The sequence below is a fragment of the Emydura macquarii genome, unplaced genomic scaffold, assembly GCF_026122565.2.
Source record: "Emydura macquarii macquarii isolate MOO-44397 ecotype Brisbane River unplaced genomic scaffold, CSIRO-AGI_Emac_v2 contig_2422, whole genome shotgun sequence".
NCBI classification, from domain to species: Eukaryota; Metazoa; Chordata; order Testudines; family Chelidae; genus Emydura; species Emydura macquarii.
The window spans coordinates 26,411,155-26,438,014 of record NW_027132559.1 but is presented as its reverse complement, the minus strand read 5'-3'; the positions used below and the strand labels follow the sequence as shown (position 1 = coordinate 26,438,014).

The 26,860-nt window shown below is 39.5% G+C and overlaps 1 protein-coding gene across 1 annotated transcript in view; it reads right to left on the bottom strand.

Annotated features, from left to right (window-relative positions):
• The window catches only part of THSD7A (thrombospondin type 1 domain containing 7A), a 451,937-nt gene that overhangs the window by 351,423 nt on the left and 73,654 nt on the right, over positions 1-26,860 (bottom strand). Inside the window, exon 4 of the mRNA XM_067562127.1 lies at positions 13,532-13,660. The gene's annotated coding sequence lies outside the window, so the exon portion shown is untranslated. The remainder of the gene's footprint in view (positions 1-13,531; positions 13,661-26,860) is intronic.

The window sequence follows — 26,860 nt, the reverse complement described above, 5'->3', positions numbered from 1 at the left end:
TGAGAGTATCCATAATGCTTTGTAGTGTTGACCCGTAAGACCAAAAGCCTAACCATTTATCATGGCTATGTTTAAGAACCCCTAAAAAGCTTTGCGAGTAATGAGAGAGAGAGACAGACAGAGACAGACAGACATGGGTGTGTAAATACACACACACACACACACACACAAAATGTACTAGCTAGATTGTTTTAAAAGAAAAGAATACAATATACTCATAACCTATTTTTAAGTTGTACTGAGCTAAAACCACAATAAGGGAATAAGTCTTGCAGACATATAAAATATTCCAAATGCAAAAAGGCAACACAAATCAGTTGGCAAACATGTGTTCAACTTGGACTAAGTTGTATGTGTCAACATTGTTTGGATGAAAATATAAAGGCATAACAGAATGTTTTAAACCATGTAGTTAATAATTTGACCTTTACTAGTGATTGGATAATAAATTACAGTTAGCCACAAACTGTAATATTAAAGATAAGTAATGTATAAGAAAGATCTGTAGATTGTTCACCAAATTGGACCCAGTGCAAACAGACAGCCCTATTACCCCAGATCAGTTGGTACATGTCACCATCCTGTTTGTGCGGTTTGATCTTAGATGTCTATTCTTGGATTAATGAACCAAACTCAAGCTTGACCTTCTGATGTTTTGTTCATTAATAATCTAAAAGCACCCACTATTCACAATAGTGGCCATGCTAAGAAGTGGAAAAATGCCAGTTTGCTGTAGTTAAGAAAGATATAACCACCTTTGACACAGTGCCCTGTCCTTTTGATTTAGTGAGCAATGTTCCAGCTGCAATAAAGAGAAGCATATATAAATATAATATGCTAATGGCAAGGGCATGAGTAAGCAGCAGATGTCCAAATCACGAGCTTGGTACATATTTTTATCCATGATACGGAAAGAAGAACGAATGGGATTGTAAACAACTTGATTATAAAGATAGCAAGGTATAAACAATTAGAACCAGAGAGACTGGGATCAGACTTCTCATGAGGCTGTAGAATGAGTTCTAACAGATTTTGGTAACGTATGCCTTTTCTGTTATGTGCTCACTAAAAATTGCTAAATAAAACTCAATCAAGCTGGGTTATCTGAGGTCTCTTCAGTTACTAGTAAATTTGAATCTGTAAAATTGATTATTTTTATTTATTATAAATTGAAGGCAATGCTGGGATGCCAAGTATTGATTTAAACTGATAAGGCAGGAATAGGATAGAGGTAGTGTAGAGCTCAACTCTGATTGTCAAAGGCTTGGTTTGTAACACACCTATTGTACCATGCAGTCAGGCATCTGTGGGGGGAAACTTTTGAAGAAGAAATAAATACATAAAGTGAAACTCTAACTTGATAAAATGCCAGAAATAGTAACATGCCAGGTGTTGCCGATGATGATAGACAGACAGAGACAAATGGAGCTCTTGAATCATTTACAAAAAAAAAGATATGTACCATTGAGCATGGCTGAACTTTGCTTGCGCTGGATACAATGCACAAGCCCGATCCATGGGATTACATGTGTTCACTGTTCACATTAGAGGTTGAAAAGAAAATCAAGGACAAAGAGCTGAAAGGGAAAGCGGTTCAGTGTCTGTCATGGCATGTTACGTTTTGAATTATAGGTTAAGGAAATGGGGGGAAAAAGTCAATGAAATGGATGAGAATCTTTTTTATTTTTTTTTTTATTTTTATTAAAGACAAAGAAGGATCAGAAGGTGGAATTAATATTGCAATGTGAGAATGTGAGTAGTTTAAATGTGCCCTTGGTTCATAACTTACAAAAAATGAAAGGAAAACTTAAAGAATGTCAGACCCAGTGTGATGAAGAAAATGTAAAGTTAAGTTGGCAAAAGCAAGTGGAGAATTTGAGAACAGTCTACATGGCAGCAGAGGAGGAATTAACCATGGCAAGGTAGGGCATCCCTATTGACCATGCCATGTGTAGGAAGGAAGCAGACAGGCTGACTGCAGACTTGTCATCAGGCTGCAGGATCAGTTCTAAAAGACTTTGGTAAGGTATGCCTTTTCTGTCAAGTGCTGACTAACAATTGTTTAATAAAACTCAAACTTGGTTATTTGAGGATTCTTTAATTTTCAGTAAATTTAAACTGGTAAAACTACCAACTTTTTATTGATTATTGTTGATTGCAGCTCACAAATTCCTGTATGGCTGGACACGATGTAGCCAACTTTCCTCATCTAGCACCCCTACCAACAGCCATTCCTGCCCACCTCTTCTGATGACTCAGCCCTCCAGCCAGATCACGTTGAAGTTCCTCCTTTCCTGAGGTAAGGAAGGAGTCTAATAAACTAAACTCAACCCTCTTTGTCCCAACCTAAGCTCACTGCCCACAGTCTTCACCCCTTGCTGGGCTCTAATGGGTCGTTCTCCTTATCTAGTGCAGAGCGACATTTCTCAGTACTTTCTCCCTCAAGACCTGGTTCTAAACTCAATAGTCCTTATCCCCTTTGTGTCAGGGTATATTATGCTGGCAGCCAATAGGAGAACCCAGACCCAGTTCAGGGACTCTATGATGAGCAGCTAAGGTCTGCTCTCTCAGATGCCTTGCTGTCACCCTGGACTGCTGCCTACCTTGGGCTTCAGGTGCTTTCCCACAGTCCCTCCCTGGGTTTAATGTACCTCTGACTCCCTCCAGGACTTTCCTCCACTCCCTAGCACGCACAAAGGGACTTCGGAGTTATTCCTCTCTCCCCCTGCAACCCTCCTCTCCTCCGGGCTTCCTCCTTTTATGCTCACTACCCAACTCCTTCCCTAGCTAGGCTTCATCTTCAGTTGGACCTGATCCACCCCCAGGTGCAACCAAGTGCCTTAGTGATCCCTCTAGCTCCTGTTAACTCCTTTATTGCCGATGTGGGGTATATACCCCATCACATTTGCATAACTGGAAGAAATATGGAGTGGAGATTAAGGTTAGGTAGTGTTTTGATAAAAGTAGAGAGAAGAATTTCTATGGCACTAGAGCCGAGCTGGTCGCAAAGATTCTGATATAATGGGGCGGGTGAAGGAGTTGGTAAAAAATGTTACCATTAAAATTGAAACTTAATTTCAGCTGACACGTCCCCTTCAACATAATTTTGTTTTGAAAAAGAATAAATGAGCATTTAGATAAGATAAGATAAGCTTCAAAAAGAACTGTCCTATTGGAATGGAAAGTCTTAGTTTAGAATTTATTTTATATTAAAATTAAAGTCAAAATCATAATACATATTTTTAAATTTTAGTTTCCTGGGAAATTAAAAAAATTAGTCCAGTGATGACTTAAACCAAATTACTCAGTGTCAAAATTTCTGGCAGAATGGAAACTCCAAGTTTTGACCAGCTCTTCTAGAAAGAAGGTCAGATTAGATAGTGAAGACAAAATAATGTTGAGTACACATGGACTACAGATAGCTCTACAAATGTGGCCATTTCAGTTCACAGGTGCTTTTACAAACCTTTGATCTCTTGTATGTCAAGACCATACAACACACACAACTTTCTTACAGTTTAAGAAAGAATTCAAATCAGGTAACAAATCACACCAGGTGAGTTTAGTCTGATTTTTTAAAATTAGTTTACAGTGGGTTCACATAACTCTAATATGGAGGTGGCAATACAAAGGAAGGCTATCCTCCATCTTATTTAAGAAAACAATGCACTTATGAAAACTGTTGGTGGACTGCATCAGCAGCAGGTTTAACCATTTTCAGAACAATGGGACCCAAAGGAGACTACTTGTGAAAATGGTATGTCTTAGCTTATATTTTTGTTTGTTTTATAATTGCACCTCATTCATGGGAGTGAGATCGAGTGCACAGAAAGCTCAAAAGAGAGTTTTCACCCCTTTCAAAAAAAATAATCTGTCATCATCCATTTAGCACCTGAGATGCAATAAAACAGTAATTAACATTCGTTTCCTGAAAGTTGGAGCTACATCGCTGAAAAATTGAGATTTGTAGGCCATAAAGCCATGGTAATTCATAACAGCTAGTATAAATCATTTTATTAAAATGATGGAAAAATTAGATGGGGGTAGGTGCAATTTTATTAAAAATGTAGTCTAACCTCTGTCCATGAAGGATTGTTCTCAACCATTTTTCTACTACTTCATCCAGGTATTGTGGTTCTAGTTTAAAAAGTATCTTTGTAATAGAAGCACTGAAGAGTTATAACTGAGTTTCATATAAAATTTACTAATGTACAAGTAAACAAGTTTTCTTTTTTCACAATGCCAGCTCTGTAAGCAGAGTCAGGGATCTGAAAGTCAAACTGTAGTGTTTTTAGACTGTGTATCTTCACGGACAATAAGTATTCTGCAAGCCAGATTCTACCCTCAGTTAAAGTTAAGCAATATACCACTCTCCTCAGATTCAACTCTCAATTACATTTGAGCTTTAAGGGTGTTTTACAGCTGCAACTCAAGACATAATTTGAAGACAATATTATTGAACAAATAAACTTAACCATTCAGTTGATAATGCACTAGCCAAAAAATAAATAAATAAATAATCGAGTTCACTATCACTAAACTGTGGGGGGACTGCAGAACTTGGAATGGTAAAAAGTAGCAAAATGCCCCCTCATCCTACTAAAAAAAGAAGATGTGATTCTGAAAATACACAAGTAAAATGGAAGCATTTTTACTGTCATTTCCACAGAAGAGATACTACTTTAAAGGTGGCATCCAACGGGATTTGCATCTGTGGGAGACAATTTTACAGAATAATAGATTGTTTTAATATGGCTTTAACTTGTTTTATACTTTGTAAGAATTTGTTACATAACTTTCTTAGTTCGTTTCCACTTTCTTTAATTACTCTATTAAGTGAATTGGGATTTTGCATATTCACTAACAGCAGATACACCAGAGCTGCAAGGTAAAAGAATGAAAAGCCAACAAAAAAATTAATAAAACATTAACTTTTCCCATTTAACCAGATTCCTTTCTTTCTTAATTGAAACATTTTTATCATTGGATATTATTTCTGCATTTTATAGTAATAAGTCTCATAAAAATCATCTATTATTCACATCGACTGAGCTGCCAGATAGACGCACCATCAATCACCAAAACACCAACTTGCCCTTGAGCTTTTCTGGTTTTATGATATTTCTAAGGGAGTCAGTTAGTATCTGAAAATGTTATTCAACTTATAAAAAGTACTGCAAGTGATCTGGAAACTATTCTCAATGTACACATTTTGAGCAGAAAATAAATTAAATTTGTTTCACTGTGTTCCTGGGTGTTCATTGCTAACTCACTCTATAGACATTTCTCTGAAATGCAAGATGAAAGTCCAGTTCCTTTAAAAAACCGTACGCCATTAAATACAAGCTGGGCACTCCATAGTGCTTCGACTGCAAAAGAGACAGTTCTGCTGTGATCTGTTGTGTCAGCATCAGGGTGGCCTTTGCCAAATGGCATGCTGCTAATAATAATGAGGGAAGAGATATTCTTGTTTGGTAAACAAAAGATCACAACTTTATTCAGCTCTAGCCATTAAAACGGAACGGCAGGCAGACAGTCCTTGCCAAATTTATTCAAAAGGTCTTCCTCCCATGTAGTCTACAAGACCCTTATGGGTCATGGCTGGCTAATAATGTGCTAATATTATGCCAGACAAAGAGTGTAGGGCCTACCTTCCTTCCAGAACAGTACATTAGGAATCCAAGTGCCACTGTGTGGGTCAAGGGGTACAATCTTAATTGGGCCTATACCCCTGTCCCAGTTGAGCCAGAGTACAGGTGACCTATGTCCTGCTAACTGTGTACCTATTTGGCCTTTAGCCTGAAGCTGTTACTCTTCCCACAACCTCCCAAATGCTTTTTCAGTTTTGATAGAAGCCATCAGTGTCACTTGGTAACTTACTTTCACCACAGGGTGCAGTCAGCCCCCAACTATGCAGCCCCCAAATACTTCGTAAGCAAACAAACTTTTTTGCATAAGGAAACAGACTGAAAGGGAAGTTCAAGATAGCTAACCACAAGAAATAAGAAGCAAGATACATTTTTACATTACCATTAGTTGCTTCAGATCATTAGAACATTTCTTCCCCTCCCAATCCCATATAAAAAATGAAATTAGTCATCAGTATGAACATTTGCAAGCAAACTCAAATTATTTATAGAAGAGAAAAAGAACACATTTTCTAACACAAAACTAGTAAAGTGTAGGAGACATTTGAAACTAACAAAGAAATACACAAGTTAGTCAATACAACAATCTACTGATTTAGTATGTAGTGAGGGTTCTATATCCATCCCAAACCTTTTGGCTACAGTTAAGCCAATTTCAGAATTTCCATCTCACAGGAAATTCAGACATTTCAATATTTTTTTCATCACAAAATGGAGCAAAATATTTCAATTTTTTGCAGAATGGAAATGCCAAAAAAATTCTATTTCGGAATGTTGAAACATTTGATTCCATTGCGATGAACATCAACATTCCTGAAGTTGAAATGTTTTGTTGAATTGTCTTGAAATGATTCTTGCTGAATAAGATCAACATTAAACTCTTTTCTCTTGCCTTATGGGAGTTGTAGTTCAGATCAACACTGTCTCCTATGAGCTGTGCTACATGGGAAATGTAGTCCAACCAGGGATCCTGGCCACAGGGGAGAATGGCATCATCAGGCTCCCTGACTGGGCTACGTCTCCTGTTGCACTCAGAGTCATGTGAAGCACCACGCAGCTGTGTTAGCTGTGTCTACACTGCACTGTTGGGGACGTCCTCCAGGGATCCTGGTCCATAGGAAACAATTGGGGCCCAAACTACAACTCCCATAAGTCAATATGCTAAGGAAACGTACTTAAAAAAAACAACAGTGCATTAAACTGATTCTAAACAAAACCTTTTGAGTCAATCTTCTGATTTTTCTCAAATCAATCTGAAACAATGGATTTCATTTATATTTTCCTGAAAACTTGAAATTTCCCTATGGAAAATTACTCCAACAGGAAATGCCTGATCAGCTCTAATTCTACCAATGGCTTTTAGTACATGTGGGAAAAACACTACATATTAAAATAATCGCTTTTTATTTTGGAGTTAATAGAAATAGAAAATCTAATGAATCAAGTAATCTAGAAAAGGGACTACTACTACTTCCATTAAAATATATCTAACAGCCCAAATCAAGACTGGAGTTCTATTGTGCTGCGCACTACACAAAACATAGTAAAATACAGTCCCGGCCCCCAAGAGCAGGCAGGCAAAGTGTGGTAAAGGAAACAAAAGGGAAGTGACTTGTCCAAGGCTGACAGAGCCAAAGATGCAGCCCAGGTCTTCTGACTCCCAGCCTAATCCCCAACCCACTGACCAATGCTGCCCATCAGGTTTCTGTATTTAGTTACCAAATTGATGCCAGTACTGTCTACTGCTCTCAAAAATGAGTTGGTATTTAAAACTTAGTACCTATAACAGAAGACTATGTAATGGCCTAAAAGTGTATCACAGATATTCCCATCTACCTTAGCTCCACACTCTCTCCTCTCAAAAATAGCATGTGTTTGTATGCGGGGGTAGGGGGATAAAAAAAAAATCTAGGTATATTATTCTATCTATACCATGTGCTTCGGAGCAACACGTTCAGACCACATAGTGGATAAATACACATGGTACTATATTTTTCATAAAATATACACCTAATAGTGTCTTTGGTCTTCCATATCATCTTGGTAACTTGACCAGTACATAGCCAAGATTACAATGACAATTTTAAGCAAGATACATTCCTTTTTATTTACAACATTAATACGACTAGGATGGGGTATACAAACCCCATATTGGGAAACCAGGGGTTAAGGGCTCATTCTGGGCCCAGCATTGCCCCGACACATCTGCAGCAAATGGACCACTTAAGAGAGAGAGAGGAACAGCTCATTTGGGTGGCAGAGCTAGAAGGAAACTGACCTGCAGCCCACAGCTCCAGCAGAACAGAAGCAGGCCCTGAGTCCAGAACCACTGCTCCGAAAGAAGAGCCCTCCCTGATGGAAGAAGGCCCCAACCTCAAGACAACCAGAGGAAAGGGGGATATCTTCCCTCTCCCTTCCCCTGCCAGTGAGTCCTGAACATTAAGAATCCCCTCCCCACAACTCCACTGCCGGCCACAGACTACAGCGCAACCACCAGGACACACTCCCCTTGCAAATCCCAAGGGGGAGGGCACCCTTACAACACCATAATGTGTTTCTATTACTACTGCACTTATTACCTGAATAGTTTACTATAAAAGGTATGCATATTGTTAAGATTTTTTTTTTTCTCTCAGTGGTGGGTAAGGTCTACATAGCTACATGCCCCAGTGAAAACCAACCTGTATCGACTCTGCAGCATGTAACCACATGTCAGCGAAAGGCTCCAGGCATGGAGGAGACAGCGGGAAAAGGCCGAGCCTATCTCCCCCTCCACTGCATCCCCCCATCACAGCCCTTCCCTGCTGCCAAAGTCTTTCCCCATGGCTGGAGTCTTTTCCTGAGGCAGGGACAGGCTTCAGCAGCTGGCAGGCAATGGGACACCACACAGCTAAAAATAGCCATGTAGATAGGAAGGCACAGCTTGGGTGAGCAAAGAGACATGTAGGATATATACTTGGGTACATACCCACATGCTTCAGCATGTGCATACTCTACTTGCCAAAACCATGCCTCACTGTCTGCGCTTCTCCTTACCCCCATGCCAGGTGGGCTACCTGAATACATACTCTACATTGTCACTGAAAGAAACGTGCAGTGTAGCCGTAGCTCTTAGGACACGTTTACACTTAAAATGCTACAGCGGCACAACTGAGCCACTGCAGCTGTGCCGCTGTAGTGCTTCAGTGTAGATATTATCTGTGGCATCGGGAGAGGTTCTTCTGTCAGTGTAAGTAATCCACCTCCCTGAGAGGTAATAACTAAGTAGACAGAAGAATTCTTCCACTGACTTAGCACTGTCTACATGGAGAATTAAATCATCTTAACACCACCACTCAGGGAGAGGGGGATTTCTCACACCCCCGACCAATGTAGTTAAACCAACCTAATTTTCCAGTGTAGACCAATCCTTAGTCGACTAACCTGAGAAACATTTCTTCGGTCTCTCCTCAAAAATGGAACCCTCCACCCCCAAACACAGATTCCAATGGTTAATTTAGAAAATGATTTACAAGGATTTAAATGGTAATCAATACCAGGAGGCACATAAGAAAATTTTTAGAAGGCTCTCAGACTACCATTCCACTTGACGTTCAGGAAGGCCTTCAAGGATGACAGCTAGATCTCGCAGTTATTGAGAATACTAGTACTTGTTGCACATTCTAGTTTTATGATTCTCATTCAGACTAGCAAGGATCATGCATCTTGATGACACTCACACATCTGATAGCCTTCTCATGCATCTAACAGATTTTCAGGGCTTCAGGTGGCCAGCTGGAGTTCCTCCCCATGGTTAGAGGGGAATACTCTGGTTTTTAGGCAACTGGGAAGCCTGACACCTCTCCCACTGTCTTCTCTCCCTTCTAGCACCTGGCCAGAATAGAGCACGGTTATTGAAGAGAAGGCGGTGCCATTTGTTGTCAGGAAGGTGAAGAGATTAAGGGTAGGGGTCACAAAATCAGATCCTGATAAAATGGAGCCTTCCCCAAGCACCCACGCCCCATAAAACATCCATCTAGATCTCCCACTATGGCCCAACAGCTCTAATAGCACATCCACAGCCTTCCTTGTAGGCTGCATCAGGTTCTCCTGCCACACCGATATCCGCCCAGGCTCTCTCCCCTTGTAACAATCCTTTTTACAGGCTCCCCCACTCTAGTAAACCCTGCATCTCCCTTCCCTCACCTCTGCAATACAATGGTTCCCCCCACTGGCTCCCTCCCAAACTCCAAATTCTTGATTCTGAAGCATGCAAGGAATATTAGCATGCCTTCCTCACACCTGCTCCAACCATTACGGGTGACCCTGAGGGGAAAATCAAGGGCTGTTTCTCATAATTAGAAATGTCACAAACCTTGGCAGCTATGTCAAAATGTCACATATATATTTATACATTTATATTTAATATACAAGCTGCAGTCCTGATGGGAGTGGAGCAGAGCAGAGATCCCCAAACAGCATCACGAAGACAAGGCTGAGCCTCCAGACACGGGGAAAGAGGTGTGGGGGCCATGCTTGGCAGGAACTGCTCAGCAGTGGGGTGGCCTTTCCCATAGCTGGGGGCTCCCCGTCCTCCTTGCAGCCCTGGCCAAGGGTCTCTGCTCCCTCGGGCCGGGATCGCAGCTTGCCCTGTGTCTATGCATCTTGGGCACCTTGGCCAAGCAGGGAACCTCCTGCTGCCTCCACGGTCAGCATTGCCCTGACTCCAACCCAAATGCTCTTAATTTACCAGAACTGTAAAAATATAGTTAAAAATTATAAAAATAAAAATGGATATTAATAGTCATTGAATTCTGCCAAATCTAGGGTCACTAAAACAAACCTCTCAAACTTTCCTAAAATTGTGTTTCTGTAAAATATTTAGCATGTGCAGAATATATGATGTTATGCAGGTATTACTGGCATTTGTTTATCGTAATAGGCATATTCCTCAGTCATTCTAAATTCATGACTTCTAAGTCTTTATTAGCCTCCTCTCTCCTCACATATATACTATATACATACAAGTGTGTGGCTTGTGCGTACTGTTCAAATCTAGATTGTTGCATTAGATCAGCTTTTTTTTTTTTTTTTTTTTTTAAAGTAAAAATAGGTACTTGGACCAGAAAGAATTTATCCTAACCTTCAAAAAACACATACCAAATACTCCAGTGAACGCTCTAAAACGTAGACCTTTTAATGATTTTTTACTTCATCTTTATTTCTAAAATAAAATAAATTAACAACAAAAACACATAGTAATATTGTAATGATGATTGCATGGGAGCAACTGACAATGAAATGAAGACAGATTGTTCATTTATTGTAATGAGGACAGGCGGGAATGGTAATCTTTTTGATTGCTATATTGTATAAAAATAATTGGCTTATTATCATAATCGTATTCTTTTTCACAATATTAAGGTCAAGTGCAGTAGTAGTAATAGTATGGGGACATATCAGTTTACAGATGCTGGTACGTATTAATTGTGGAAATACAAGCTTCTATTACATTTTATGGTGCTGATAAGCATTGCTGTTGAAAAGAGACAGGTGAATATCAAACCCAGAGGACCTTTACTGTCACTCAGATCTCTTGCCATCTGTTTTTAAAAGTCTAAATTGAGCCAAATACTAGGAAGAGGCAGAATGTACTAATCAGTATTGTTCTCCGTTGTGCCAGACACTGAAACAGTTTTACCTTCTGAGTTGCTCCTTCAAAAATATGTTGTCAAGATAATTACAGTATGGAGTAAATGTTCAGAAAGTTCTCTGGGGTTTTAACTTTGTGACTCTTATTGGGAAGTACGCAACTCAAATCCCACATCATTTGCAAGCGTATTCCAGTGCCATGATGTAAGTAAATTCATCTTCACTTTTTATTTATATTTCATTTTTGAACCCCTGAAACCTTACTTTTTTTAGTACACTTTCCTTGGCCTCTCTAGTCTGGCCTCCTGCATAACACAGGAACAGCATATGTTATCTTAAAACATTTTCCAGTAAAACAATGAAGTTATAAAATGTGCTTGGATGCTGTGGTGCTGGATACTAAAGGAAAACCCAAAGATAAGGTTCAGTGACATTCAGTGGTCCAGCAGTGCTCTGACCAGTCCATACTATCTACCTAAATCACACACAAAGATGTGGAGAAGAGTGCATGCCAGTCATAGTTCATACAACTGTTGGCAAAGTGACAGTCAATGAAAGATTAAACTACCTAGTGACCAAATCTTTATTTAAGAGTCACAAAATAGATCCAGAGCTGTGGCATCTAAAAAGTAAACTCTTCCCGAGGTTTTCCAGTGAATTACTGCAAAACAATGCAATGTTTTGTGTATCTCAGTTGTTGTGACTGATAGCAGTTGTATGTTGACAAAAAATACATTTTTAAACTTCTGAGCCTTATTAACTAAGGAGCTATGAGGGGCATTAAATACTGTCATCTAATCACAGAAAAAGCCAGGCAATATTTATTGCAAACATCAGATTGTTTCCAAAAGTGCATCTGGTGAACATGTCCGATGTTTCAGTTTTCATAGTTCATAATGCTTCACTCTGGTATGGATCTCTTCACTTCATTATGTAGTAAAGTATTGTGTAGCATTGTAAATAGGAGCTGTGATGCAACAGATATTTTTGCATATATAAATCAGAAGATAACTTGTTTTCTGAGATCATGAAGTGCTTTTCTCTGATCCTCTGGCTGGGTGTTGCCAAGTACATTGAACGAAGTAAGCAGCTCTTGGAATTGACTAAGTAGTAAATGAATGCTTTTTAATGACTGAAATAGATATGCGGGAGCTCCTAAATCAACTACTAAGCACTGAAACATGCTATTTAAAGAAGATTAATTATTTGAACTGGCAAGAAGGCGGCAGTTGGGCTCTAATCTGTAATGAGCTTCCCACAGTCCCAGCAATCTACCTGCAAGGACATTGCACAATCAGGGCCTAAGCTATCTCTTCCCCTTGTAGTTGCTGCCATAATGGAATGTTCCATGGGACAGCTATGAGCAGTGGCAGTGGCAAGGAGCAGCTTCAGATTCAGGAAGACAACACTGCACTGATTTACATTCATAAGGTTTGCAGTAAGACCTAAAAACTATTTTTTTTTAAGTGAAAATTTAGATTCTGTATAACGTTTACTGGTGTGACGGAGATCAGAATATGACACAACTGTTACTTGCGCTCTGTATTTAAAGAACTGGAGGGATGAAAGAGGGACTGTAGCTGCAATAAAATTGTATATTTTTCAGATGGAAAGCTATAAGGTTATTGACCATGGAATTACTTGATATGTATAAATGTACAATACATTTAGGTACGAAAGTTGTTAGCCTCTCTTCTTAGCTGTTAAAATATGTCTGTTGCTTTGAAGTGAACGTAAAACCTTTAGTCAGAGCATAAAAAAATATCCCGTAGAGGCAAATTTATCCTTAAGAACAGCAGATTTTTTTGGTTTAGTTGGTTTTATGGATCTCACTCACAGACAAGGTTTAGATATAGATCCAAAAAACAGATCATTTTTGGCTTAAAACAACTCAAATGCACAATGCCAAATTAGTTATTTGTCCTCTGGGGAAGGTCTTTCCTAATGATCAGACATATGGAGCAAAAACATAAACCTGAAACACACTGAAGTTCCAAGTTTAATTGACACACCAATTTAAACCTGTCTTAGTCCAAGCACCTATCATGTTACGTCACTTCTTTACACCTCATACAAGGATTGGCTTATGCGGAGGAGCATTCACAGGTATAGTTATAGTCCTATCAGGTAAGAACAGGTTCTTGCTACTACAACTCAAAAATGTTTTAGTTTTTTCAGGACATAATCTGAACGATATAAAACTAACATTCCATATAGATCTGTTCCATTTCAAAAAGAGAGAGAGAACATACCTTTGCACAGTAGGAAGATTCAATTCTCCAATGCTGACCAGCTGTGATATAGATGTCACTATTCCATTACATGCTGAGACAGCTGTATAAGAGCAAGAAGTCAAGGCAACCCCAGGTAATTTCAGCAACCTATAAATGAAAAGAAATAGACAAGGAAAGATTTTAACAAGACACCTTCAAAAGTTCCTCTTAATCATTCATGAAGACAAAGTTCTAGCCTATTGGTAAAGTCGGGGGACTCTCACTGTAAATCATGCACAACCCAATAATGAATTTAGCCTTTCGGATCAACATTTCCATGATACTTAAGGAAATGTGCATAAACAAGTTTTAAGGCAGGAAGCAAAATACACTGACCCTCTTTCGAGGCTCATTTTGCCCTATTTGCCTCAGGATGCTATGTAATTTTCCTGAATGATTTAGGATTTAAGCGTGCATAGCATAATCATGCCTGGGAGGCCATTCCACACATTTTTGATTGTTTGTGTGAAAATTGTTGCCAAACATCTGTTTTGAACCCTTTCCCCCCCACCATTGTTTTTTTTAAACTTATGCCATCTGATCACATTTCTTGCATTAGCCTGAAAGTTCTAATTTAAATTGACATTCATCTGAATCACGTCCTAGTCCAATCCCATATTGTTCAAGATTCATTGAAGCAGACTTTTGCTTTTTTAATCTGCCTTTATATATTTTGATTTAAACAAAGATCTATTCTCTCCTCCTGCCTTACTATCCACAAATAAATTAGCACAAAGCCTTTCCTGCTGTTAAATATTAATCAAGTCCCACCTGTAGATGAAAGAAACACAACTGATGTAGCTAACCACCACAGACTTAACCCAGCACACGTTAGGTACAGCATATCAGTAAAAAGGGATGAGCAGGACAGGTAGTGCAGTAGTACCAGATCCTGCATTTATATGGGGTAGCTGTAAAGCCACCAAATTATTCCTAGCTAGGAGCAGTAGCCAACACAAAGAGGGAAGACTATAAATATATGCCTCATATACTTGCAAACATTCTCCTCTGCTCCGTCCCCCCTGTGACACTCTGGTGGAATCTGGCCCAATCTTCCAGGTTGAAGATTTTCCCAACATAGGAGAGCCCACAGCAAGTGTATCTCGCTCTTACTTCACTCTCCCCCATAGCACCCAGTGCTGAAGGGAGGCATCCAGGGTTGAGAGATAGCTATCATCATCTGGAACCATGAACCAGCTGTCAGATTACAGTAGACCTCACTCTGCTTTAATCTTACACTGGATCCATCTTAGAATCAGGGAGCCATAACCGTCTCCCAGGGTGCCCGCATTCTCTGCTACGTCAAGCAAATCTCTGCCTCAGCAGAGAATCTGGTCCTATACTTCCTTAAATGTGTCTATTCTCAACCCAAATTTCACCCCTTATTTTAGCTTGTGCTCTTGGAAGTAAAACGATTGGATACGCAGGGAGCAGAAAAATTACTTTGGCTCAGTGTAGAGGAGTTTAACAACCTAAAGCTTAACTTTATTTATGCCAACAAGTAGTTTCTTCTCACACATGTTGGAGTGCTACACCTTCACGCTCCCTGCTGTACACTTTGCAAGGTCCTTCAGGAGCAAGGCAGGCTCTCCTTGCCATGCCGCCATTATGCTCTTTGCCTTGAGAAGGAATCATTAATTCATCTTGATTCTTGGAACTCGCCAATGCCATGAGAAAAATACAGGGTGCTGAAGTCTTTACCTCAACAAATACACTTTTTTACACTTCCATAATCTTCCCTCACCCGAGTCTAAATTATCCTCAAAGTGTTTCAAATCTCATGTGTCATCTTTTGAAGTAAAAAAAAAAAAAAAAAAAATCACTCAGATACTTTTAATGATTTTCCAATAATTTGCTGGGTTTTTTTCCCCCCATGCACATCTTGCTGCTAGACATGGGGGAAAAAAGGCACTGGCATTAGCAGTTATAGTACTGTTATACCTACTTTAAAAGTTTTGACTAGAAGTCAGATCACAGAATGACTTCATTAATAAACTGGCACACACAAGAATTTAGAACCTTTTCTTTACTATTTTGATTTATTCTTCCACTGTGAACTATTTCTCAGTGTGGAAGAATAGATTACGTAAAAACTCTCCTTCCAAAATTACTCTAAAGGTTTGCATGACAAAGTTACATTTAAAATGAGGAAGCCTCCTGATACTATTAGCAAAAGCATATGATGAAATCCTATCTCCTACTTAATCCACAAATGATCAGACATATTGTGGCAGTGTATACTTTTAAGGGTCCTTAATTCTGTAGAATATTAACATGATCAAATCTACAGGAAGCATTAGGACTTCTCTCATCAACAGAAATGTGTATTTAATAAAATAGGCATATTCATACATAGCTGCCAGGTTTTGTAGAGATCCATGTGTGATATATGGTACAAATGATATAATTAAGTAATGTGCATATTTGTAATGCATTTCCATATACCACCCCCCTGAGCTTCAGTTTATGGTCAACACACCTTGTCCCAAGCAGTGGCAGGGGTAGGACCTGGAACTGCACAACACTTGGCAGCTGAGGCTGGAATAGGAAGAAATGTTGTGGGTGCTAGGGTACAAATCAGTTTCAGACTGGGTCAGAAGTTGTAGATGGATGGGTGCTGGACAGTGCTAGCTAGGAAGCCTGGGGTGCTGGGTAGATGAAAAGGATACTGAAGAGAGTCAAACTGTTGAAAGCTGACTGAATAGGAGGGTGGGTGTCTACAGGCGCTTGAGAGGGTACTATTTGAGAAGGCTAGGGTTCAGTTGGGGGCCAAAGAGCTTTCTTAGGGGGCAAGGTGTCTAAGGGAGTTGGAAAGCTGGGAAAAAGCCTACAGTTCAGGGGGAGAGCTCTCTTGTGGCTGGAGGAACCTGAGCCCTTTACTGGGCCCTTCACCGCTTCTGCCATTGCTGTTGCTCCTTCCCTACTATGATCCAGCAGGGAAAGCACTGAGGGGGGAACAGAGGATGCCTGACTGTTCACATAGCAGGCATCACAGGTTACGTCTACACCACATAGTAAAACCTGAGTTTGAGCCTGGGTTTAAGCCCAATCCCCCTACCATCTACCCCTGCATCTTTCTGATTAAGCCCAGGACTTGGACCCGCGGACACAACCAGGGATATGGGTCTGAACCTGAGGCCTGCTGTGATACAGGTCCAAGTCCAGGCATTTTGTAGTGTGGAAATAGCTCGAGCACAGGTCACCAGGCTTCTGTTTGGAGAATCCACCAATGCTATCCCACAATCCCTTGGGTCTGTGTTTCTCAGCCCTTTCCATCCCAAAATTTTTCACTTGATTCCCAGGAATTGGAAGTAAACCTCCTGGTTCAAATATAGCTGCTCAGCATTTAATCCTTCATTTCCACAGGGACTGCTCAAATGGAAAGAGAACTAACCCTCACATGTATCAGCTACAGCCAGCACTAACAAGTCTTGTATCAAGTGTGCTGCTGGCAGGTCAGAGGAGAAAAGCCATATACTGGTTAATTTCTGATGCAAGATGAGCAAGACATTTCTTGTGATCTTGCTAAAGTGCAATGATTGTTTCTACAAAACTATAGCTGTGCAGTTGGTGGTGTTGGGAATCGACTGGACTGGTGATGAATGCAGAAAGTAAATCAAGCCGCTCAAGACTGATTACCACAAAGTCAAGGATGTTAATGACACCTCTGGGAGCTCCCCATCTTTCTGCCTCTTTAAAGAGGATTTTGATAGAATGCTGGGCACTTCATCGAGCACTGAGCCTACAGAGGTGCATGACAATCTGCTGAGCAGGGACAGCAGCTTTATAATCCCCCAGTCCTGGGCAGTGCAGGAGGAGAGCCAATCAGCCATAGGATGAAGCTTGTAGAGTGACACTGTTGCTGACACTGTTCCCTGAAAAGGCTATGCCACCGGAGCAGTTACAGCACATCCTGGGTCCATATTCAGAGGATGCCTGAAGATGACCCTTGGGAGCAGCCTGCAGTGGAATCTTCATCAGAGGAAGCATCAGAGTCAGAGCCTGGTAAGTTTTCTGCCACCAGGTGTGATGTTTATTGATACATGGATGGGAGGGATTTTCATCTTATGGCCCTATTAAAATTATTTTAAAAATCCAGGCTTGTAGCATGCTTCCATTCAGGGAAAAACCTCCACAAGTTCCCTAGCATCCATCCTTCCTCACCCCCACAACACCATGAGGGATTCAAAATGGGCACTGGAAACTGAGTGAAAGAAGTTAAACAAGCAGTTATTACATTTTTACTAATTTTCTAATTTTTATAAATATGGGTTGGGGCTCTACAATTACAAGCTTTACATACTTCTCCCTACTAATACAGTACACTTTATAAGCTGGCCACCCTGAACTGTCCTGAATGGCCGATATGCAGAGTCAAAAAAAATTAGTGTACATTTTGGTCCATAGCTGACTGAAATAGAAGTCCAAACCATATTGGAGTATGTATTTAGTCTACAGCGGCCTGTACCTTGAGTCCAAATTACAGCTGAGGGTAGCTGGATGCTTGTCTCACTTGGGGTTCAAGGGCAAGCAGCCAGATCTATGCATGAATCCAAGATGCTTGTAAGGAGGCTGCACACTACATCTCCATGCTTAATCAGCAACTTGTTGAATTTACCACAAATTTTCATCCATTCCTGTCCAGTGACAAATGCAAAACTTCTCAGAGTAGGAACTCCAGGCAGCTGGTTGCATTCCGGGGACAGTGCGTACTTATTAGAGCCCCCATTGCAACTCAGAAGTCCTCTCAATTAAGAGATGTGCTGCTCAGTGACCAGACATCTACACATCTCCTTTCTATACACTAGTGGCTGTCCTCCACTGGCCTGTAACAGAAGTTCAAACTTCCACTCAGGGACCCCCACAACAACTATATCCTCCAGAGCTTGCTACGCCTGAAAGGATTGAAAAAGCAGCTTGTAACAGGACCCTTTGTATGAACATCTTTTCCCTCATCTGTGTAGCTTACCATGATGTGAGATAGCTTTAGACTGGTGTGCCAAAGGATGTCAACTGGCCAGCATGTGTGTGTGAATAAAATAAAGATCACTGATAAAAAGTATAATGTTTTGACCTTTGATTGAAGCAGTCCCTATGAAAAAGTAGAAAGGTAATTTTTTTTTATTATTATGGTCAGATAATAATGTGTTCTTTCATTTTCCTTTCAAGGCCATTCCACCTCTGCCAGACACACAGAAAGGAACAAAGAGCCTGAGGGAGCAGATCCTCCAGCAATGGGAAAGGAGAAAGAGTCCAAAGTGAGTTGATGGGAGTTATTATTGAGAAAGCCATTCAGCAGGTTGAGTCCTAGAAAGATAAGGATGCAAGAAAGGTGGAGGGGGGAGAGGTGTTCCACAGTGCAAGAAGAGACTGGTGTCACAGTTCTGGGAGCATGACCGCAGGTTGAAGGAGGAAGGCAGAACACAGCAGCAAAAATATTGTTGATGGTTATTTATGCTCCTGGATACCAGACTGTAGGCGCCAGCCCCACCTCCACCACCACCTCTCTCTGCTTCTGCTCCAGCTCCACCGTGAATCCCCTCCAAGCTGCCTTGTCCTGTACACTATGCAGTCTTTGGACATTTCAGAAGTAGGGTGGACCACGTCACAGAGAATGAATACTGAAGCAGGGAATGGTCATGTGTATCCCATGCATTCCTCCATTCCAGTCCACTCATGGGTTGCATGCTCAAAATGCACTCCGAAGGCCGAGGAGAACAGAGGAACAGGGGACACCTAGAAATAGCTAACATGAGCTATTCACTGTTTTTGCTTTGAGTCTGGTTACTATGTTGTATGTTTGGATAGCAGCTGGGTTGTAGTCCTGGTTTTTAAATACATGTTTAAAACAAAGTGATGAATTTGCAAACAATGCTTCATTAACAAGTTTTATATGTAATGAATTAGAACTTCATCACAGTGATCCATAAGCTGTGGTCTGAGGTAGAGTGAGCAATATACTGTGGTCAGCCAGGACCTGCATGATGATGTATCATTTGCTATTTACATACTCATCTGCGTCTTGTAGAGGGCTAACTGTAGGCAAGTGAGTCCCATCAATGGCCCTAGCATAGTTTGGAAAGCCCATTCTCTCAAAGCCAACAATTATTTCAGGAACTTTTTTTAATGTCCACCACCTCTGGATAAATCACAGTCCTGATCACCTCACAAACCTCCACCACAATCATCCCACAACCGAGCTGTCAACTCCAAACTGATTAGCAATTAACCTGTAGCAGTCTAGGATAGCTGGCTCCCAGATAGCTATAGTGACCCGATTCTGGACTGGCATGGCTTCCCTCATGCCTGTGCTCTGAAGCAGATGGTAAACTTATCGCCAACTTCCAAGAACATCTGCATCTTCCATGCAAATGTTCTGCGCCAGTGCTAGTCATCCCAGGTTCTTGTAACAATGAGATCCCACTAGTCTATGATTGTTGCTCTTCTTCAGAAGCACTGATCTTCTTACAGAAAATGTGCAATTATGGCAACCAGGCCTGAGAAGAATCACAGTTGCTACATCAGTGCCCTCTTCTGAGAGGTGTCTTTGATAGCTCAAATGCCACTGCTGGAACATTCACCAGAATCTCACAAATGCTCTGCCTGGTTAATGAAATAGGAGTAAAAGTATGAGCTGGAGAAGTTCTTCCATCAAGTTTGAATCCATGTTGATGACTCCAGCTGCCAGGAATGTATGAATCCAAAAATGAATTTACTGCAATTTATTCTTAAAAATAATAAAAAACACTAAGTATATGCTTAAACGTTTTAGAAAGCTAAAAGGCTTTCCAGCTAAAACACCACTTTTGGAGACATTCAAAAATGGAACTATACATTTTGAATGTATATATTAGAAGAGAGGTATAGAATGTTAAAGATGCGCAAAAAGCACATGTTGTTCTTATTCATTATTGGGTGGCACGATAAATTTAGGTAAAATTCTCACAAATAAAAAATGCAATACATTTGTTTTACCCTCCAATTCCCCCAAATCCACCCTTCCCACTCTCTTATACACCCCCCAATCTAGCAAATGTTGTTTAAAGTCAAACACTAAATAAAGTTAGCATTAAAATATTTTACTTCAGGAAATGGTAATATTGTGAGCAAATGTCTGGGGAAGTTTTTTTATTGTTTTCTTTTGGTTGTTAAAAACCCTAAACCTCCTTAATACACCGTTTACTGTTATTGTTCCCCTGATCGAAATAATGAATAGAGCTGGTCAGGAATTTTCTGACAAAAAATGGCATTTCTATACAGCCATAGCTCCACAGGCTTCTTCAGGAGCCAGGCAGCCACATCACTGGGCTGTCCCATTCCTATGCCAAGCTGGCTCCATAGGCTACCTTGCAGCCTGCCTGCCCAGCTCCCTGGCCAGCAAAATCCTGAGCAGCCCGGGATGCCGGTCAGCCAACCAGCGAGCTGGCCTGCCAGCTCGCCCTCTGGCTAAGTAAATTGACACCAAGCCAAAAAAATATATTTTGGTTTCCCTGAAATGGAATTTTCCTATCCCCACCCATTAAAAAAATTGCATTTTTGATTTTTTGTTCAGATTTGGGATTGAAAAAAATTTCGAAGAAGCAAAATTGTTAATGGGAAGAGATTTTCATTTTCCAGCCATTGCTGATAATTAGCCACACACACACACACACACACACACACACACACAAAACATTCATCTTCAAAGTGTTTTACAAATTTTATTTATTTATTACTCACAACTGTCCCACAAGATAGTTAAGTACTATCCACAGTGACTTGCCTAGGCCAAAGAGAGTCCATGTGAGAGCTAGGACCAGAACTCAGGAAATCCTCATTCCTAAACCTATAATTAAACCAGTTGACCACACCAATCTATTGGCAATTGAATTTGTTTAGAACCACCAGTATTTTGGAGCTGTTCTTTATTGTAGTACCATATACTTGACATATATAAGCCTAGACTTTCAGTGGTTAATGGATATTTGTTGGTTTTCAAAATAAATATTTGGTTATTTTCATTTTTCATATATCTGTTTTCTTTATATTCCTTCTTGGTTTTCTAAAAGCTTATTTTGAGAATGTCTAGTTCTGTGATACAATTATTAGCAATAGACCCATGGATTATACATTTTTACCTGCCACATGTTCGGCAAATCCTACAAAACATACTGAATTAAAGACAGCCTCTGAGATTTAAAGTCCGCCTGAATTTCCTTGTCTTTATGCATTTGAGAAAATGATAACAAAATGTGAATATTCCTATGTTACTAAACCTATTAATGTTCTTTTTCTATGAAACACTGCATAGTTTATATAATTCACAGATTTTCATAACTAATATTCCTTAAAGGGAATTATAATTTTAAATACAAAATATATACAGAATATCTATACATACAATACCACAACATTTTTGAGAGGCTAGCACTTTTCCCTTTTCCTCTTTCCTTATTCTGGATCTAAGTAGTAATTTAGTTAGAATCATTTTCAGCACCAGGGACTGCTACTTGGTGAGTTTGTAAGTATTTAGAAACCAAATCTGTGACATTTGTTTAATAATGAAAAACACAATTGTAATTAATCTACATTAAACAAAAGAATGCCTTAAGTAATGGTAGTTCATTTTTACAAGATCATTAGGAATAACACTTAATGGGTTTAAACCAAACTGAAGCAGACTGAGTCAGAACTCATCTCTGGATTCAATTTGAGGAATTAAGTCTTGTAACTGAGGGCCTTGGATATGCTACTAGAACATACACTAGGGTCTTTTTCCTCATTACCTGCGTTTCTTCCTATATTCAAATGTATCTCAATGTTCTGCTTGTAATTCCACCTAGCACCATAACCCCAGGATTTAAGAGCATGTCTACAGTACATATAGGCAGCATGAAGATAACGGAGATTGAGCTAGCTCACTAAAAATGGTAGCATAGCCTCTGCAGTAGAGGCAGTGGACAGGGGGTAGCCATCCAAATAAAATCCCACCCTGGACCCTGGCAATCTACTCAGCCAACTAGCTTCTATACTGCTGTCCATGCCACTGCAGTTACTATGCCAGTTGCAGCATAGACATACCCTACATGTACTAGGGCCAGAGGCATGCACAGAAAATTAACTTTGACCTCTTTGGGGGGAAGAGGGTCACGTTCTGTGCCATGCCTCCAGCCTAGCAGGAGCTTGCTTTCCCTGCCACTGCAGTCCCAGGGCTGGAGGAGTTCTGTGCCCCTCATGATTATTGATAGGCCCAAGCCCCTGTTTGACCCCCTCATGCACACCTATGACAATGGAAATTGTATGATTTCCCAAACCATAAATGCAGCATAACAGGATAAGATAAAATACGGCAATCGGATCGGCACTAACAAATCCAACTGTATGATTTGGGCCTTACTGTAAATTCTGCAATACAGGGATAATATTTTTATATGCGCTATTGCAGCTCCTTGCTGTCTCGGGCCTAATTTGGTTTCCATATGCCCCTTACTGACATAGTAGCTAAATGCCTCTAAACAATACTGTAATAAGAGTGGGAAATACTATTCCACGTCCCTCCGATGCACAGCACAGCACAGCACAGCACTTACTGTTTGGGGCAACACAGTCAAAATTCCTGCAGGGAACAGAGCCCTTTGCACAGATAAAAAAAATATCTTCAGTGGAAGAAACAAGGGTGGCAGTGAGAACAAAGACATTTTGGATGAGTGGTTAAAAACTTAATAGAGGAAAACACCACATTAAAGATGTTGTGCAGCCAAAATGCAATATTACTAGAAAAGCTAAAATACAGGTAGAAAATAGTGAAATTTTGTTGATTGAATTTGTCCTGTGGCACTTTGGGTCTTCTTTTGAGTTTAGCTTTTTTAATTTATTTGATATTTATCTGACAGCATTTATGGCATTCTGTGGAGAGCCCAGATTCACATCAATGGTGCTAAAACATGCCATTTTACTGGGTGTTCAAAGTAAAAGATAGAGGAAGATTTTCCATAAAAGGTAACATTGAGATATTCCAAGCTTTTTTCTTATTTTGAGCTGTTCTCAACAGGCAGACAGGCAAGCGTTGATTGACACTTGAGTGAAAATTTAGAGATGCATCATCATTGCAATTACTTTTAGGGTCACATATTTCACAGAAAAGGGCAATCATCCAACTACTGTTCTAACACTTACACAAAGCCTTTTATTACAAATCTTTTTCTTTATTCCTTCACACATTTCATCATCTTAAAGATGCAAAATATTTAATTTTGATCCCTTTTCATTTCCTCACATCATTACAGTTTTGAGACGGTTATCTAGTCTGTTTTGTATCTGATTTTGATGCCATTAAATGACGGGCTTCAGGAAAGAGCAAAAACTCCAAAGGGAATTTAGCTAACGGTTCTTTATTCCGCACTGTCCTGAGGGAATTTGCACAAATGGAAAAAGTCTTGGAGATTGTCCTCTATAAAAATACCAGTCATTGCATTGCAATTTGAATGCAATTTGGAATTCACTGAGGACTTAGGCCATAATTTATTTTTACCAAATATATGATAATTAATTCTAATGATATTAAAATAATCCCCTCTGTTTTGGTGCCACCATGCACCAAAAATAAGTTAATGAAAAAGCCATTACATTCCTGCTAGACTTCATTTCATAACATTTACAAAGGCCGCAGCTGTGATTAAATTTCACAATAGCATTCTAAGGAGGCGAGAAGGTCTGCAAACCATACTATAGACTAACAATGATGCTGCACTCACTGATAAACCCATCCATTCATTTTTTAAGTTTAAATAGCTGAAACAGATTTGCCTTAAGATATATATTATTATTAGATGGGGCTTATGCTGCACAGTTTGTATCAGGATCCCAATTTTTTCATTCAGGGGTATTCTGGCAGATCACAAATTAACATCAAATACAATTATTATTGCAGTTAAGAACATAAGAATGGCCATACTAGGTCAAAAAAAATGGCTGAACGCACAACTTTGTAATGTCCTGGTCCTAAGGGCGGTCTGTGGAAGGCAGTCATCCTATGCTCTTTTAGAGCAGCCCCAGAGCTGCACTAAACTTGTATCATTATAGCCACGCAAGGCTGAAAACACAGCCAAAACTCAACATAGTACAAGCATATCCTCTGACCGTGCCTTCTTTTTCTTGCTGCCTCAGCATCAGATGATATGGATGACTGTATAAGAGCTTCTTTGTCATATTACACCAGTGGCACACAGGGTCATCCTCCCTGGAATAGTGAAGATGACTTTCTAGCCAAATTATATCAGAAGCGCTGCATAAGGATATTGCGCTGCCTCAGGTAATCTGGCCCTGATGTCTAGAAATGACATTCAAGGACAAAATACCTTACTCATTGTAGTCTCATTGATTTCAAACAGGAAAACCCTGAAGGTCAAATCTCAATATTAGCTATAGCTGGTCCAAAGTTTTCTGATGGAACAGATTTCCATGTTGCTGGAATCAAAACATTCTGTGTGAACATGTGGATTCCATCAAAATTTCCAGCCTCCTCCCCAGCTCTCTATTGGCTGTCTATTGGCCAACACTTTTTTTTTTTTAAATCTTATATTTTAATGTATTTTATTTTAAAAATTACTACAACAGCTGTTACTAACTAGAAGCAGTTTTTAATATTGAATATTTTATTAATATTAAACATTTCAATTTTTTTAAGTGCGTTTAGAATTTCCAATCTGTAAAGTTTTAAAATTGACAACTTTTATTCAGAAATTAAACAAAATGTCCTTCGAAATGGCACAGTTTCCAATAGAAGGGAAAATCCAAGTTTTCACCAGCTTGAATACAAGCATGTGGTTCCCACAAAGAAATCCTGTACGCCTTACCTTGTCGTTGAGTCCACATTCAGTGTGTTAAAATAAGGTTTTAAACCCAAACCAAGTATAACAAACAAGACAACCATTTAAGCACGGGATACAATTATTAACCTTCCCTTTCGTGTTGCTGTGTTGAGAAAAATTGCACAATATTTTCATCTTCATATTTCCTCAGATATCTACATTTAGATCATTGTGCCACAATTGTATACAAAACAGAAATAAATAGGGAAAACATGCTTATTAGAAGATAAGCTAAAATTATCTTTCCTCTAAACCACAACCTGAGAATAAGGTTTTCAAAGCAGTGCACAGGGATTTAACTGCAGGACTCATTAAAATCAACATGAATTCTGTAGCTAAAATATGCCGCATGGAAAAAATTATCCTTAAATACTTCTAATAAAAATTAAGTATGAAATATGGAGAGAATATGATAATAAACCATGGGGGGGGAGGGCATGAAAAGAATAATTGTGAAGAAACAGCATAAAACTGGAAGAAAATATGTACACCCACTGTGACCTATTGTGTCCAGTCTGATAAAAATGTTACCTACTGTATAAATGATGTCTAATAATTGGTGTTCTTAAAGATGCATTATTCTGTCTTTTATTCCATTTATCATGACAGTAATGCTGCCTCTAAAAGGCCTACACATATTTGCATTGTAATGAAGTAATAATAATAGGCATTTATTTAACATCTTCTATTTGGAGCTCAAAGAGCTTCACTCAGACATTGGTTAGACTTCTTAATACCAAGAAGTGATTAGTGGATATGTATGAAAGACTCAGGCACTATTTGTCTCATTCAGATACAAATTTCTCCACGTCATCACTTGTCAAACACCAGAGAAGAAAATGTGAAATTGCCATGGACTGGCAGAAATAGATACTACTTGACACTTATCTAGTACTCAGTCACATTTGTAACAAGAAAACACACTGTTAAACACAAACCAACCATGATGGGATTTCTTGTATCTTTCATTGAAGCATCTGGAGCTGGCCACTGCCAAAAGACAGTATACTGGACTATAGTGATCTCTGATCTGGTATGACTATTCCCATGTTACTGGAATGGAATGCATTGTCTTACCGTTATAACACCCAGAACATAATCATGTTGTGCAAAATCAGACATTTCTATATGAAAAGTGGCAGCTACGTGCAATCATTTTCCAAAATATCTTCCAATAAATTTGATTTTTTTGCACTGACTCTCACTCATATAGGAAGAGACAGGAACTGATTAGTAATATTTATTGTTTGTGAAACATCTTCAAAGTACTCAAAACTGTAGAAAGCATACAGAAAACTATGACCCGATTCTAAGGAGATTAGAAATTAAATAGACTACATACTGAGCTGTCTACAGGAAGATACCCAAGTTAGAATTTAAAATGTTTTTGGTTATGAAGCAATGATATACTTGCTGAGGTGAATAAATGTTTGTTTGCTTCACAGGAGAATTTAAAGCA